Genomic DNA, 16,155 nt, shown 5'->3' with positions numbered 1-16,155 from the left:
CCCGAGCCCTCTACTACGGAGGGGCGATGAGTCCGCGGCGAGCTCCGGGATCTCCTCGAGACCGCCGCGGTGCAGCAGGCCGAGAGTTCCGCCTCTAGACGGCGCGGGGGCGCTTCAGAACTTCCCACGGCACCGCCTCGGCAGGATAGGGGGGCCTCAGTCCATCCTGAGCCCGCTCAGGTATCGACAGCCAACAGGGTCCCCTCGGTCCACGACCGCCTCGACAACCGACACGAGGCGCAAGGCGACCACGATGTGGTCGGCCGACGATGGCGCCACGACAATGAGGGGCCCACCTGGGGCTACCATCCACACTGGGGCGGCCGCTACGACAGTGAGGAGGACCGCAGTCCTTCTCCCGAGCCGCCTAGCCCTTGAGTTTTTAGCAGAGCTATCCGCGTTGCTCATTTCCCGGCCCAGTTTCAGCAACCGGCCAACCTCACGAAGTACAGCGGCGAGACCAACCCCAAACTTTGGCTGACCGATTACTGCCTGGCTTGTCAGCTAGGCGGCGCGGACGATGACCTGCTCATCATCCGCAATCTCCCGTTGTTCTTGTCAGACTCGGTGCGAGCCTGGCTTGAACATCTTCCTCCCTCGCAGATCCACGACTGGCGCGACTTGGTAAGGGTCTTTGTCGAGAATTTTCAGGGCACATACGTGCGCCCTGGGAACTCCTGGGACCTCAAGAGTTATCGCCAGGCACCGGATGAGTCTCTCTGAGGCTTCATCCGACGCTTCTCCAAGAAATGCACCGAGTTGCCAAGCGTCGGGCGACTCGGAAATTGTCCAGGCTTTCCTTTCCGGCACCACCTGCCGAGACCTGGTCTGAGAATTGGGCCAGAATGTACCAACCTCGGCGGCCACACTCCTCGACATCGCCACCAACTTCGCCTCGGGCGAAGAGGCCGTTGGGGCCATCTTCCCCGACGCCTATGCCAAGGGGAAGCGGAGGGACGAGACCCCCAGGGCCTCGGCTCCCCACCTCCCCAAGAAAAAGAAAAAGGGTCGCCAGGGGAAGCAGGAAGTCCTCGAGGCCGGTCTAGTCGCGGCCGCAGAGCGCAAAAACCCCCAAGGCCCCAGAGGCCCCGGGCTCTTCGATGACATGCTCAAGAAACCCTGCCCTTACCACCAGGGCCCGGTGAAGCATGCCCTCGAAGAGTGCACCATGCTCCAGCGTTACTATGCCAAGCTCAGGCTCCCCGACGACGATGCCAGGAAGAGGGGCACCGGCGATAAGGACGACGACAAGGACGACGGATTCCCCGAAGTGCACAATGCTTTCATGATCTTCGGCGGGCCTTCGGCATGCCTCACGGCATGATAGCGGAAGAGGGAATGCCGGGAGGTCTTCTCGGTGAAGGTGGCCGCTCCCTAGTACCTCAACTGGTCTTGGGAGGCAATCACCTTTGACCGGGACGACCTTCCCGATTACGTCCCGAACCCCAGGCAGTACCCACTTGTCGTTGACCCCATCATCGGCAATACCCAGCTCACTAAGGTATTGATGGATGGAGGCAGCGGCCTCAACATCCTCTACGCCAACACCCTAGAGCTCCTGGAGCTCGACCAGTCGCAGCTCTAGGATGGTGCCACGCCTTTCCACGGCATTATGCCGAGGAAACGCACGCGGCCCCTCGGGCGCATCGACCTGCCCGTTTGCTTCGGTACTCCCTCCAACTACCGCAAGGAGGTTCTCACCTTTGAGGTGGTGGGGTTCAAGGGAACCTACCATGCCATCCTAGGGCGGTCGTGCTACGCCAAGTTCATGGTGGTCCCCAACTACACGTACCTCAAGCTTAAGATGCCGGGCCCCAACGGTGTCATCACTATCGAGTCCACGTACGAGCATGCATACGACTGTGACGTCGAGTGCATCGAGTATGTCGAGGCTATCACAGAGGCCAAGACCCTCATCACCAACCTCGACCAACTCGGTAGCGAGGTGCCTGACTCCAAGCGTCACGCTGGGACTTTCGAGCCCGCGGAGGCCGTCAAACTTGTCCCGGTCGACCCCACCTGCCCCGATGACCGGGCGCTGAGGATTAGTGCCACCCTTGACATCAAATAGGAAGCCATGCTCGTCGACTTTCCCCGCGCGAATGCCGATATGTTCGCATGGAGTCCCTCGGACATGCTGGGCATACCGAGGGAGGTCGCCGAGCACGCCTTAGACATCTGGGCCGGCTCCTGGCCGGTGAAGCAGCGCCTGCGCCGATTCGACGAGGAAAAGCGCAGAGCCATCGGCGAGGAGGTGCAGAAGCTTTTGGTGGCCGGATTCATCAAGGAAGTGTCCCATCCAGAGTGGTTAGCTAACCCTGTGTTAGTAAAAAAGAAAAATGGGAAGTGAAGGATGTGTGTAGACTACACCGGTTTGAATAAAGCCTGTCCGAAAGTCCCTTTCCCATTACCTCGGATCGACCAAATCATTGACTCCACTGCGGGATGCGAAACCCTGTCTTTCCTTGATGCGTATTCCGGTTACCATCAAATCAAGATGAAAGAGTCCGACTAGCTCACGACTTCTTTTATCACACCATTCGGCATGTACTGCTATGTGACTATGCCATTCGGCCTCAGAAACGCAGGGGCCACATACCAGCAGTGCATGACCTAGGTCTTTAGCGAGCACATTAGGCGAACCATCGAGGCCTATGTGGATGACATCGTGGTCAAGTCCAGAAAGGCCGAGGATCTCATCGATGACCTGGAGATAGCCTTCAAATGCCTCAGAGAGAAGGGCATCAAGCTCAACCCCAAGAAGTGTGTGTTCGGGGTTCCCTGAGGCATGCTCTTGGGATTCGTAGTCTTAGAACGCGGCATTGAGGCCAACCCAGAGAAGGTCTCGGCCGTGACCAACATGGGATCGATCCGAGACCTCAAGGGAGTACATAAGGTTATGGGATGCCTTGAGGCTCTAAGCCGCTTCATCTCGCGCCTCGGCGAAAAAGGCTTGCCCCTGTACCGCCTCTTGAGGAAATCAGAACGTTTTTCTTGGACCCCCGAGGCCAAAGAAGCCCTCACCAAACTCAAGGCATTGCTCACCAATCCTCCCATCCTGGTACCGCCGGCTAAGGGCGAGGCCCTCTTACTCTACGTCGCCGCAACGACCTAAGTGGTTAGCGTGGCCGTGGTGGTCGAGAGGCAGGAAGAGGGGCATGCTCTACCCATCCAACGACATGTTTACTTCATCAGTGAAGTGCTCTTCGAGACCAAAACATGCTACCCCCATATCCAGAAACTGATCTACGCTGTGATCTTGGCTCGACGCAAGCTGCGTCACTACTTCGAGTCCCACCAGGTGACCGTGGTGTCGTCTTTCCCCCTGGGGGAGATAATCCATAACCGAGAGGCCTCGGGTAGGGTAGCCAAGTGGGCCGTCGAACTCATGGGGGAGGCTCTGTCCTTTGCGCCTCGGAAAGCAATTAAGTCTCAGGTCTTGGCTGATTTCATGGTAGAATGGACCGACACCCAACTGCCACCAGCCCAAGTCCAGGTGGAATGCTAGACCATGTACTTCGACGGGTCCCTGATGAAGACCGAGGCGGGCGCGGGTCTACTCTTCATCTCACCCCTCGGAGTACACATGCGCTACATGATTCGGCTCCACTTTGCCGCCTCCAACAATGCAGCCGAGTACGAAGCCCTCGTCAACGGCTTGCAGATCACCACCGAACTTGGAGTACGGCGTCTCGACGTACGAGGCGATTCATAGCTCATTGTCGATCAGGTGATGAAGGAGTCGAACTGCCATGACCCCAAGATGGAGGCGTACTGCAAGCTGGTACGTCGCCTTGAAGACAAGTTCGACGGTCTCGAACTCAACCACATCGTGCGCAAATTCAACGAGGCCACGGACGAACTGGCAAAGATGGCGTCGGCGCGGGCTTTGGTTCCCCCAAACGTCTTCGCTAAAGACCTCCACAAACCTTCCATCGACTGCACCTCGGCGGTGGAAGAGGGCCCAGCGGTCGAGCCCCCCATAGGGCTCGGGGCCCCCTCTATCACCGAGACTCCCTCGGCCAAGCCCGAGGTCATGGAAGTCAACACGGAGCCTCCCGAAGCCAACCAGGGCACGGACTGGCGAGCCTCGTTCCTTGATTGCCTCGTCCGAGGAGAGCTTCCCGCTAACAGGACCGAAGCCAGGCGGCTTGCTCGTCAAGCCAAGGCTTACGTTCTTAGCGACAGCGAATTATACAGACGAAGCCCATCTGGCGTCCTCCAACGATGCATCACTACCGAGGCAGGTCGAGCCCTACTTTGGGACTTGCACGTGGGAGCCTGCGGGCACCATGTGGCACCTCGGACGCTCGTCGGAAACGCCTTTCGCCAAGGGTTCTACTGGCCAACAGCGGTTGCTAACGCCACCAAGCTCGTACGCTCCTGCGAGGGATGCCAGTACTACGCATGGCAGACGCACCTCCTAGCCCAAGCCCTCCAAACCATCCCTATCACATGGCTGTTCGCCTTGTGGGGGCTCGACATGGTTGGGCCTCTACAGAAGGCCCCTAGGGGCTACACCCATCTACTGGTAGCAATCGATAAGTTCTCTAAGTGGATCGAGGCTCGTCCGATCAATCGAATCAAGTCCGAGCAAGCGGTGTTGTTCTTCACTGATATCATCCACAGGTTCGGGGTTCCGAACACCATCATCACCGACAATGGGACACAATTCACTGGCCAAAAATTCCTGACGTTCTGCGATGACCACCACATCCGTGTGGCTTGGTCGGCCGTAGGACACCCTAGGACAAACGACCAAGTAGAACGTGCCACCGGCATGATTCTACAAGGCCTCAAACCAAGAATATACAACCGATTGAAGAAGTTTGGCAAGAAATGGCTTGCGAACTCCCGTCAGTCATCTGGAGCCTGAGGAACACTCCAAGCCGAGCCACGGGGTTCACACCGTTCTTCCTGGTCTATGGAGCCAAGGCCGTCCTCCCCATGGACTTAGAATATGGTTCCCTGAGGCTATAGGCCTACAACGAGCAAAGCAACCGCACCACCCGCGAAGACGCCCTCGACCAACTAGAGGAAGCCTGAGACGTTGCGCTTCTACATTCGGCCAAGTACCAGCAAGCCCTACGACGCTATCAAGCCCGGCCCATTCGAGGCCAAGACCTGAAAGTGGGCGACCTGGTGCTGAGGCTAAGGCAGAGCAACAAGGGCCGCCACAAGCTGACCCCGCCATGGGAAGGACCATACATCGTCGCCCAAGTACTAAAGCCTGAAACCTATAAGCTAGCCAACAAGAAGGCGAAATCCTCACCAACGCTTGGAACATAGAACAACTACGTCGCTTTTACCCTTAAATTTCCAAGCATTGTATACACTGTTTCTCGAAATACAATTAAGAAGCATTCTTTAGTTGTCCTAATTTTTTGAGAAACCCCCTGGGCCCATCAAGGGCCTCAGCGATACGATAACTCCATTAGGGAGACTCAGCTCTGCCTCTGCAGAACCGAGCCTCCCTCGGGGGCTAGAAGGGGGGACTCCCCTCTAAGTCCCACGCACCATTTGTTAGTCGTTTTTCAAAAAAAAATCCTACACCAAACTCTCTATCACGCTGTGACAAGTCAATTGTAAAAGACCTAAGGACTGAAAGACTGTCTCAGGGCCAAAAGGCCGGCCGAGTCGCGAGACGGCCTACGCCTCCGAGCTACGGTACTCCCTCACCACCTTTTCACCCTAGGGACAGCTTAGGCTCCGAGGAAGTCATTTGCAAGTGATATGCTCAGAAATAAGACAGAGGGTAGAGGCTTGGAAATACAATAAAGAAAAAACGATTAAGAAGCGTAGACGCATAAGTATTTCAAAAAGGCCTCGATAGGCCACCAGCGTTATGATACGGTAATATAATCCCTCATTTGTTTACATGGCCTCTCAATCCCAGGTCAGGGCTCAGGGTCTCCAGCATCGGCGGACGGCGGGGGAGGGACCACCTCTTCAAACAGCCTAGCCAATGCCGTGCCGGGGCCCTCAACTGCCTCCATCAGCTTCATGACCTCCTCATCAGCCTCCTCATCGTCCTCAGGCAAGACATAGCCATCGCTGACGGTCTCGAGGTCGACGCCGACGTAGTGCGAGGAAATGATGGCCAGGGCACGCTTGACGCCCACGTGCAGCGCCCCCTGGAGTCGCTCGCGCACTTAGCCGCTCGACGCGACCAAGCGGCTCTTAAGGGAGCTGCCCGACTGGGCCCCCTCAACCTCCAGGGCCTCGTATACGGTACGGGCGGCACTCTTCGGTGCATCGTGCTCCCCGATCTCGGCCTCAAGCACCGCCTGCACCGCGACAGAGGCCTCGGCTGCCCGGGTGACCTCCTTCTCCAACTCTGCGCCAAAAGGAAACGGAATGGGGTTGAGCGCAAAGGGAAACAAGCCAAATAGGGCAGAAGCCTATGGGACTCACCCTCAGCCTTCTCCTCCCAGCGCTGGGCCTCAGCCCGAGAGGCCTCGGCTTTCTCCTTCCAGTGTTGGGCCTCGACCCAAGAGGCCTCGGCCTTCTCCTTCTAGCCCTGGACCTCGACTCGAGAAGCCTCGGCCACCCTGGAAGCCTCTTTCTCCAGCTCTGCATCACACCAGGGAGTTAGGAGTCGAACACAAGACAAACAAATAAAACAAGGGGAACAGGACTCACCCTCGACCTTTTCCTTCCAGACCAGAGCCTCAGTCTGGGAGGTCTTGGCTGCCTTGAGGGCAGCTCCTTGACCCGCACCGTCAAAGGGGCGACCTGCTCCTGAGCCATGGCCGCCTCAGCCTTCATATCGGCACAGCGGAGGCAGAGGTCCTCCACCTCCACGCTCCATGCTGACAGAACCTCGTTGGCGTCAGCAAGCAGGCCCTTTTGCGGCTGGAGCTAGTCCCAGACGTCCCTCTCCCATCGGAGGAACAATGACTTCCCGAGGGACCGGGTCTCGAGCTCCTAGATAGGCAAAACAGGGGTCATTCACTACAAGAAAACTCAGAAAAAGACGACATCACATGAGAAAAGAAGACGCGAACCTGGGCAGATCATCGGCCACGACGGACAGTGCTGTCCATAGTGACCGCTCCGCCAGCTAACGGTATTGCTCGAAGGTGTCCCAGTGCCCCCTCGGCCGTGTCCTTGAGGGCGAACAGAGGCTCCCCCTTAGGGTCGTCCCGGCTTTGCCACAAGACACGCGGGTGATCCCACCCGTAGGGTTCGGGTCGTACCCGCACGAGGGCTGAGCCTCCCTCGCCCGAGGTCAGAGCCGGCTGCTCCATAGTGCTGGCCGCCTCGGCATCGACCACCTCCTTCGTTCGGGAAGTGTCGCTGGAGGAGATCGCATGGACCTCCACTTCCTGGGCGCTCTCCTACAACAGCGGCGGGCCTTGGACCGGCGGCGGTATTCAGGCTCTCCCAGCCTCCCCCTCCACTTCTTGGGCCACCGGCTTTGCCATGCTCACGCCGGCTCCCGCCACCCTAGCCTCGGTGGTCTTGGGGGCTCCGATCCCCACCACTTCGGCCTTGGCGGTCCTGGGCGCCCCGGCCTCCGTCACCTCAGCCTCGGAAGTTCGAGGGGCCTCTGTCTCACCCTCAGTGGCCTCAACAACTAGGGGCGCCTCGGCCCCATCCGACTCGTGGGCCTCGGCCTCATGGGGCGTAAGCGTTTCCTCCCCCGCTTGCTTTGTGGCCACCCCGATAACCTCCCCTTGGGTGACCAGCTCCTTCGGGTCGCCCCTCGCCGATGCCCCGTCACGTTTTGCGGCGACCTGCGCCTCCACCACCTGATGAGCGGTGGAGCCCGTGCTCATCTTGAGCGACTTAAGCGGCGCCAGGGCAGGCACCTCCGCCTTACGCTTCCGGCTGAAGGCAAAACACTCACTTGGTTATCATACGACCATAAAGCGAGCATGAAACAACGCGAACTCCGCTAAAAAATGCTCACCTTGAGCGGGGGTGCAACCGCTTCGGCACGACGACCCGCCTCTGCAACAGCGGTGGCGGCGGTAGTGGCACGACCTTCATATCCGTTAGTGCTAGCCGGCCCTCGCCGGACTCCGGCACCCCCTCAGTCCTTTGCGGGGGCAGTTGCGTCGCCTCGGCCGCCACCTGCTCCATCTCTGCCGTCGAGCCCACCGGGCTGATGGCGCGTTTTCCCAACGCCCATGCCTCGGGCGTGTCGGCCTCGGCCCCAGGGCGGGTGATCGCTGGCCCCGAGGCGTCCTCTCCTCCTCCTCCTCCTAGGAGCGCCGGGCTGCTCACCGATGCCCCGGGTGCCGTCTCCCCGACGTCAGGGAGATGGTCCAGGGGACCCCGCCCCCTCTCGCTCTCGTCATCTCCATCCGAAGCATCCGTCGACAGTGGCGGCGATGGGGACGCCTCCACCGGGAGACCGTCCTGCCTTTGCTACCGGTGGCGCTTCTCCAGTCCCTCATGCGCGAGGATCTTCCTCGTACGCTTTGCCTCCTTAGCATCCTTCCGCCTCTTCTGCGCCTCGGCATGCGCCTGGTTCACCGCCTGCCGTGCTGCGTCCTCGGGAATAGGCAGCGGGGAGGCTCACACGTCCCTCATCCCCTGTAGGAATGGCGAACGCAAATAAAGGATCAGAAAATAGTAAGGAACGAGGAGGCCTCGGGGGCCGCAGCAGCGCGTGACTTACCAAAGAGAAGTACCCCCGCGACGAGCGCATCACGATAGGGGTCAGACCACCGCTCCTTAGCTTCCCATCCACCATCTCCCTCACCCGACGTAGAATCTCCTCGTCGGGGAGGGCGGAGGTGGACGTCTGGATGCCCTCGATCGGCTCATCCGGTCTCATCTCGAACAGGCACCGCCACCGAGCCATCAGCGGCAGCACCCTCCGGCGGTGGAAGGCCGCCACGACAACAGCCGCCATGAGGCCACGACCGCACAGCCTCTCTAGTCCCTCCAAGAGCGGCTGCATCTTGGGCTGATCCTCCTTTGGGATGCCATACCTCTACTTCTCCGGATAGCTCTCCACGATCCGCTCGGTGTAGGGGGGAAGCCCGCCGTGGTCGTTGTGGAGGTAGAACCAGCTGGTGTACCAGTGGTGATTGGTCGAGGCGAGCTGGGTCGGGATGTAAAGGTGCTGCCGATCCTAGCGCACTTGGAGAGTGCAGCCGCCAGCCCTCACCGCCCTCCTCGTTCTCGTCATGCCTATCGGCTTGGTGGTATGCCCTGCCCGGAAGAGGTGGAGCCACAGCTCTTAATGGGGAGCAATCCCTAGGTACCCCTCGCAGACGACGATGAAGATGGCCGCCTATGTGATAGAGTTGGGGTTGAAGTTGTGGAGCTCCACGCCGTAGTAGTGCGGGAGCGCCCGCATGAACCGGTCCACCGGCAGGCCGAGGCCGCGCTCGTGAAAGGACACGAAGCTCACAACATAGCTGTCGTGGAGCCTCGGCTCCGGCTCGCCCGATGGAGCAATCCACTCCGGCCTATTGAGGTCGGTAACCGGACGGAGAAGGCCGTCGTCAATAAGCAACTGGAGAGTCTCCACGGATACGTCGGACTGACCCCAAGAGTCCGCCTCATTGACAATGGCGCCGGCCATGGGTGCGACGGAGAATACGACTACGACGGTGAGCCTCCCTCGCTCTCTCTACCTCGCCCCTCTCTCTCCTTCTCCCCGGCGCTCTCTGTTCTAGCAACGGCGTAAGGGTGGCAAAGGCGAATATAGGCAAGGTAAGGAGGGGAGGGGCGAGGCTCGCTGCGTATTTATGCAGGAAGGAAGCGAAACGGGTGGGCGACGAAATCGAGAAAGTTTCCCTCAGATCCGGCACAGTTAATCTAGATCCGATTTTACCGCCCACGTACCCACCTTTTCCTCATTAATCGCGTGAACAGTTATGTTCCATCCGCTGACACGGCGTCGCGTCCGACTGCTGAAGTGGCAGGCGCCGTCCGCCTCCTTGGGAAAATCACCTCAAAAGGCGCGCCCGCTGTTGTCAAACCAATGGGGGGGATGTCCCCCACCCGATTGCTTTCAGACGAAGGAACTGGGCGTCGAGCCCGTTATGGTCCAGGGGTTCGAAGGCTGGGCCCCCGAGGGTTTCGACAGCCGCCCCAGGGCAATAGAGTCAGGGACGACTACGGGCGAGCCCATACGGGGCCGAGACCCAAGCAAGCGAAATGCTTGGGACGCCCTAAGTCGTGTCTGAGACCGACAGGGAGGTCTCTGAATGGGATCCTACCGTAGGGAGGCACCGAGCCACCGAGGCCCATCGAACGGCCCCGGCACCCACTAGAGAAGCCCTCTGGTACTCTTAGAGTGCGTCTCTGGACCGCTAGCCGACCCCTATCGAACGGGGCACGGGCCTCCACTCGGACTTACCTGATAATAGCTCACCGGAAGTGTCACCGCTCGCGCCCATCGAGGGTAGCCTGGCATATTCCACCCCTCCTTCCAAGTGAAAAGGAAGCGCGAGGGTCGCACAAAAAGCCAGGGGAACTCCTGATCGCCCTCTCGCTCTGTGCAGAGGCTCGGGGGCTCTTCCTGTAACCTTGCCGAGACCCAGCGACTCAGGCTCGCACTCGAGGGGGCTCGGCAAACAACCCCTCCTTCCGAGCGAAAAGGATGCGCGAGGGTCACACAAAAAGCCAGGGGAACTCCTGACTGCCCTCTTGCTCCGTGTAGAGGCTAGGGGGCTCTTCCTGCAAATATGCCGAGACCCCGCGACCCAGGCTCGCACCCGAAGGAGGCTCGGCAAACAAACCCTCATGCGTGAGGGGCGCACAAAAAGCCAGGGGAACTCCTGACCGCCCTCTCGCTCTGAGCAGAGACTCGGGGGCTCTTCCTACAACCTTGTCGAGACCCAGCGACCTAGGCTCGCACTCGAGGGGGCTCGACAAGCAACCCCTCCGTCCGAACGAAAAGGATGCGCGAGGGTCGCACAAAAAGCCAAGGGAACCCCTGACCGTCCTCTCGCTCCGTGCGGAGGCTCGGGGGCTCTTCCTGCACCCAGGACGAAGACAAGCGACCCAAGCTCGCATTCGAAGACTCGGAAAAACGCGATAAAGGGCATCGAGCCTGTTACGGTCCAGGGGTTCGAAGGCTAGGCCCCCGAGGGTTTCGACAGCCGCCCCAGGGCAGCAGAGTCAGGGACGACTATGGGCGAGCCCGCGCATGGCCAAGGCCCGAGCAAACGATCGCTTGGGATGCCCTAAGTCATGTCCGAGACCGACAGGGAGGTCTCCGAATGGGATCCCACCGTAGGGAGGCACCGAGCCACCGGGGCCCATCAAACAGCCCCGACATCCACTAGAGAAGCCCTCTGGTACTCTTGGAGTGCGTCCCTGGACCGCTAGCTGACCCCTATCGAACGGGGCACGGGCCTCCACTCGGACTTACCCGATAACAGCTCACCGGAAGTGTCACTATTCGCGCCCACCGAGGGTAGCATGGCACCCTCCACCCCTCTTTCTGAACAAAAAGGATGTGTGAGGGCCGCACAAAAAGCCAGGGGAACCTCTGACGGCACTCTCGCTCCGTGCAGAGGTTAGGGGGCTCTTCCTGCAACCTTGCCGAGGCTCAGCGACCTGAACTCACACTCATGGACTTGGCAAACGCAATAAAACTCCTCTCACGACGTAAGAAAAGCCCCTGGAGGAATAAATCCACTCCTCCAGGGCCTCGGGGGCTACACCCGGCGGGTGCGCTCGCGCGCATCCACCGAGACCTCGAGTACAAAACACCATCCTGCCAGGAGTTGCTGCGAGCCGAGCCTCGTCAAAACCTCAAAGAGAGCGCTCACACTCTCCCTGATTCTCGGGGGCTACTGTCGGGTACCACAAGAAGGGGTCCCCTAAGCAACAATCGAAAAAATCGCTTAGACCCCGTCAAAATCAAAGCCAAAGGACAACTACTGGCTAAACCCCGGCCATGTCCGAGGCCACCTACTCTCAGCCTCGCCAGAAGCCTCGCACGGAAGGCCTCGGACGGCCTACCGATTTTCCGCCTCGCTCGAGGTCTCGCGCGAAAGGCCTCGGCTGGGGAACTGATTCTCCGTCTCGCTCGAGGCCCCGCGCGTACAGCCTCGGACGAGATGCCGATTCTCCGCCTCGACCCAAGGCCGGCTCGGCAAAACAACCCCGTCGCCCCCGCCTCGACCAACTTCTCGGACAAAATGTCACGTTCGACCGGCGCGCTCAACCGCTCCCGCGATGTCAGCCGAACGACAGCTCGACACAGCGGAGTGGCCGACGAGACACCAGTCACCTCAAAGCCATGCCTTCCAGGACAGGACAGGGCAGGGGTTACCGGCCGCTGTGCTTAGCACTGTACCCACGACTGACACCCATACCGCACTATGCTGCCTAACCCCTGCTCCAGGAACAACGCGGCGTGGGGAGTCAAGTCAGGGTTACTATAGCCTCGGAATCAGCATACAGGACCAACTGCTCCCTCCACGCCTCGGCAGTCTACTTCAGGGTCTCGGCAACCTCGGGATTCGCGCCCACCGAGCCCCCCCACAACGGCTCGGCCTAGGCACCAACTGAGCCTCGGCTCTTCACGCAGTCAACACACAGCAACCAGCACGGCGCTTGCCAGACTCTGCGTCAAGCTATCACTGGAGCTCCCACGTCGCACATGATCGGATGTGACCGGCGCGTTGCTCCAGCACTTCAAGGGCAGGACCACTCCATCATCCATGCCGCCACAGTAACAGGCTACAGGACTCGGACATGCCGTCTCTGTTCACACGACGCCACGTAGCTGATACATGTATCACCCCTGTCCCCCTTCAACTATAAAAGGGAGAGACCGAGGCTGTTTCTAGAGAGAGGACGGGGACGACGAGTTGAGGCTCACGAGTTCACGAGGTAGACAAACACACACTTGACACTCTGTGACACGCACGCTTCTTCGCCGCCTGAGATCAACATCTCAAGTAATCCATGCCGCTCCGCGCAGAGACCTGAGACTAGCTCCCTCTCTCGCCCTGCTTGTAACCCCCTACAACGAGCATTTCGGTGCAAGGAATACAAGATCGATCTCTCAGACTGGACGTAGGGCACCCATTGCCCGAACCAGTATAAACCTTGTGTCTCTTTGCATCACCATCTGGAATTAGGGACACGCAGTACGTTTTTACTAGTTGGTTGAGGGTCCGCCGGTCCAAAACACGAGTACTCCACCAATTTCTCCTATGAACGGCAACCGAGCACGGGCAGTCGAGCAGTAGACGATCGCCGCCTCAATCCTCACGGCTCCAACCCTCGTCGCGCCAAAACAAGCCCCGGTCGCACCAAAACAAGCCATGCCGCGCCAAAAACAAGAACGACCGACGCCTAACGGGCCGTGTTGCTGGGCCGGAAGGAAGTGTGGAGGAGGTGCAGCGGCTAGGCTCGGCCGGTCCGTTGGATGCCAGGGAACGGCAGGGAATGAAGCGACTGCCGGAACGGCAGTCGTGAGGTCGACTTCAGAGGATCTCGCGTTTCGGCGGCGGCGGCGCTCTCCATCCCTCCCCAATCCTGCCCCAGGCCCCAACCATCGAGACTCCACCCCCCAGGCGGCCAGGCCCAAGCGTCCGGCGGCTGCGGCTCCGCGGCTTGGCGAAGGCGGCCGGTGGCCGGCGGCTGGGCGGATCCAGTAAGATTTGAAGTTTCAATTACCCAGGCTTCTGGATTATCCACTGCCGATGCCCCAAGTGAAGACCGCCCCTACGCTGGTGAGCTTGCTGCTCCCGGCAGCGCCTGCCATTTGCCCCGCACCGGTGAAGCTCAGAGCCCGGGGATTCTGCAGCCATGGCTCTTTCCCCTTGGCGTCTCGGATTTCTTGCTCATCAGAGTTGTCTGATACCGATAGAGGTCCGGCCAAGGAGATGGAGTCGGAATTCAGTGACAAGATATATGCCGAGAATGGTGCTGAAGAGGACGATGAAGCAGAGGATTTAATTTGGAGCACAGAAGAGATTGATGCTATTTCGGCGCTCTTCGACCGGCCGATGCGCCAGAAACCCCTGAAGCCGCCAAACCCCACGAGGCAGAGGGCGCTCCCATTGCCACTGCCGCACAAGACGAGGCTGCCCGTCGCTCCTGCGCCGAAGCAGCATGTCCGCCTTGCTGCAAGAGCGGGGCTCTCTTCTCGCTTCCGTCAGCGACCAGGTGCGCAAGAACCCGGAGTTCCTCCTCGGGATTGCCCGGGAGATCGCCGCGCTCCCTCCAGAGCACGACGTCTCCACGGTGCTCGACCGGTGGGCGAGGTTCCTCCGGAAAGGCTCCTTGTCACTTACCATTTGTGAGCTCGGGCACATGGGGCTCCCCGAGCGCGCGCTGCAGACATTGTGCTGGGCTGAGAGGCAGAAAGCTGTGCCGTTGTTCCCTGACGACCGGGTTCTTGCTTCGGCCATAGAAGTTTTGGCGCGCTTTGACCAGCTCAAAGTGGAGTCTGCGCTGGAGCAATGTGTGCCCACGACCAGCCGTGCCGTTCTTGAGGCCATGGCGAGCGGGTTCATCAGAGCAGGGAAAGTGGACCGTGTGCGCAAACTCCTTGAACTTGCAAGGATCAATAACAGGACGCTGCACCCCAGCATTTATGTGAAGTTGATGTTGGAAGCCACCCGGACACCTGAAGGCTATGGGCTTGCCTCGGCATTGATCGATGAGCTCGGTGAGAGGCCGGACTTGGAGCTGCGTCCACAGGACTGCACGGCTGTCATGAAGGTCTGCATAAAGCTCCGACGGTACGCAGCTGTTGATAGCCTGTTCAGCTGGTTCAGGGAGTCCAGTGGGAGCCCCACCGTGGTGATGTACACGACGGTGATCCACAGCCGCTGCCGCGACGGAAGGCACCGCGAGGCGCTGTCCTTGGTGTGGGAAATGGAGCAGGCAGGATGCCTGCTTGATCTGCCGGTCTACCGAGTTATTGTCAAGCTGTGCGTGGCATTGCAGGATCCAGAGAGGGCTCTCCGCTATTTGTCAAGGATGAAGGAGGCTGGGTTTATTCCAACCGGCGACATGTACGACAGTCTGATCGAGGGCTATTTGGCAGATGGGAGGCTGGCCAAGTGCCGACAGCTGATCAGAGATGCCAAGTCGGCCGGCGTGAAGCTGGACAGGAGGCTGCTTTCGCGGTTGTCTGAAATCGGAGGCAGACATCCTTAGTTGACTCTAATGAGTGTTGTTGGCGTGTTATACACGGGTAGAATCAGGACAGGAACACCAAACTGTGTAGAGGCAAATTATCTGTAGCATGTGTTGTAGAGTAACAGAAAGAGTAATCTTGACAGAAGATTGTGAACTATTCTTTTGGTTGTTGCCCAGTTGCCCTTGTACTTTCCAGTAAAATCGATGATTTCATGACAAGGATGAATTGGTGACTGCAATGGGCTTAAGCCAAAATCCTGAAACTGCTAATGCATGCTTGCAAGTTCCTTTGTATCCTTTCTTCTGACCATGCCATGAACTGATGAACAGTCTCTTTTAAGCTCTTAATCGATGCAAGCACTGGCTTCTGAAGCTGTAGCTTCAAGACTGCCCAGTCAGCAGTGATGAATTTGTGTAGTTCGATGCAAGGAGATTGCTCAATGCTGAATTTGTGTTCATCCTTGGGGCATACTCAGACACTGAGTGCTCTATGACTATATCACATCATCAGTGCATCGAACGTAGAAGAGATTTGTAACTATACCTACTGCTTTATTTGTGCTGTAACATTTGTTACCCTGCAGGAATCCAAAAAGAACGTCCTCATTGTTGAAGGAAGCATCAGACTGCGCAGACTGCAGAGGCAGGTTATCTTGTCGTTGCTACCCAGTTCCGCCTGTACTTCTCAAGCAAGCGATGATTTCGTTACAAGGATGAATTGGTAGCTGCCATGAGCTTAAGCTGAAATCCTGAAACTGCTGATGCCTGCCTGCAAGCTAAACCTTTTGCAGCATTCTTCTGACGTACCTTACAAAGTTACAATCAGGGGCGGATCTTTGTTAATGAAGATGTTGATTTGCAATGAAGATTTAATGATGATTTGAGGCTGCCGCTACAGTGATTTAATGGTGAACATCTGAAGCTGTAGCTTCAAGATTGATCAGTGCTGAATTCGCCTACTTTGATGCCAGGTGACTGATCTGATCAATGCTGGATCGGTGTTCATCCATGGATCCAGAGAGGTCTGAGAATGTTGGCATACTTTGGTTTGGTGACCTATGATTATGACTCTATGAG

The 16,155-nt window shown here is 58.6% G+C and overlaps 1 pseudogene; it reads left to right on the top strand.

Moving 5' to 3' along the window:
• Positions 1 to 13,389: 13,389 nt before the first annotated feature.
• Positions 13,390 to 15,235, top strand: LOC136486748 (pentatricopeptide repeat-containing protein At2g01860-like; annotated as a pseudogene).
• The last annotated feature ends 920 nt before the right edge of the window (positions 15,236 to 16,155 follow it).

The sequence above is a fragment of the Miscanthus floridulus genome, chromosome 1, assembly GCF_019320115.1.
Source record: "Miscanthus floridulus cultivar M001 chromosome 1, ASM1932011v1, whole genome shotgun sequence".
Lineage (NCBI taxonomy): Eukaryota > Viridiplantae > Streptophyta > Magnoliopsida > Poales > Poaceae > Miscanthus > Miscanthus floridulus.
Note: the sequence above shows the minus strand (reverse complement) of the source record. Positions and strands in the feature narration are given on the sequence as shown.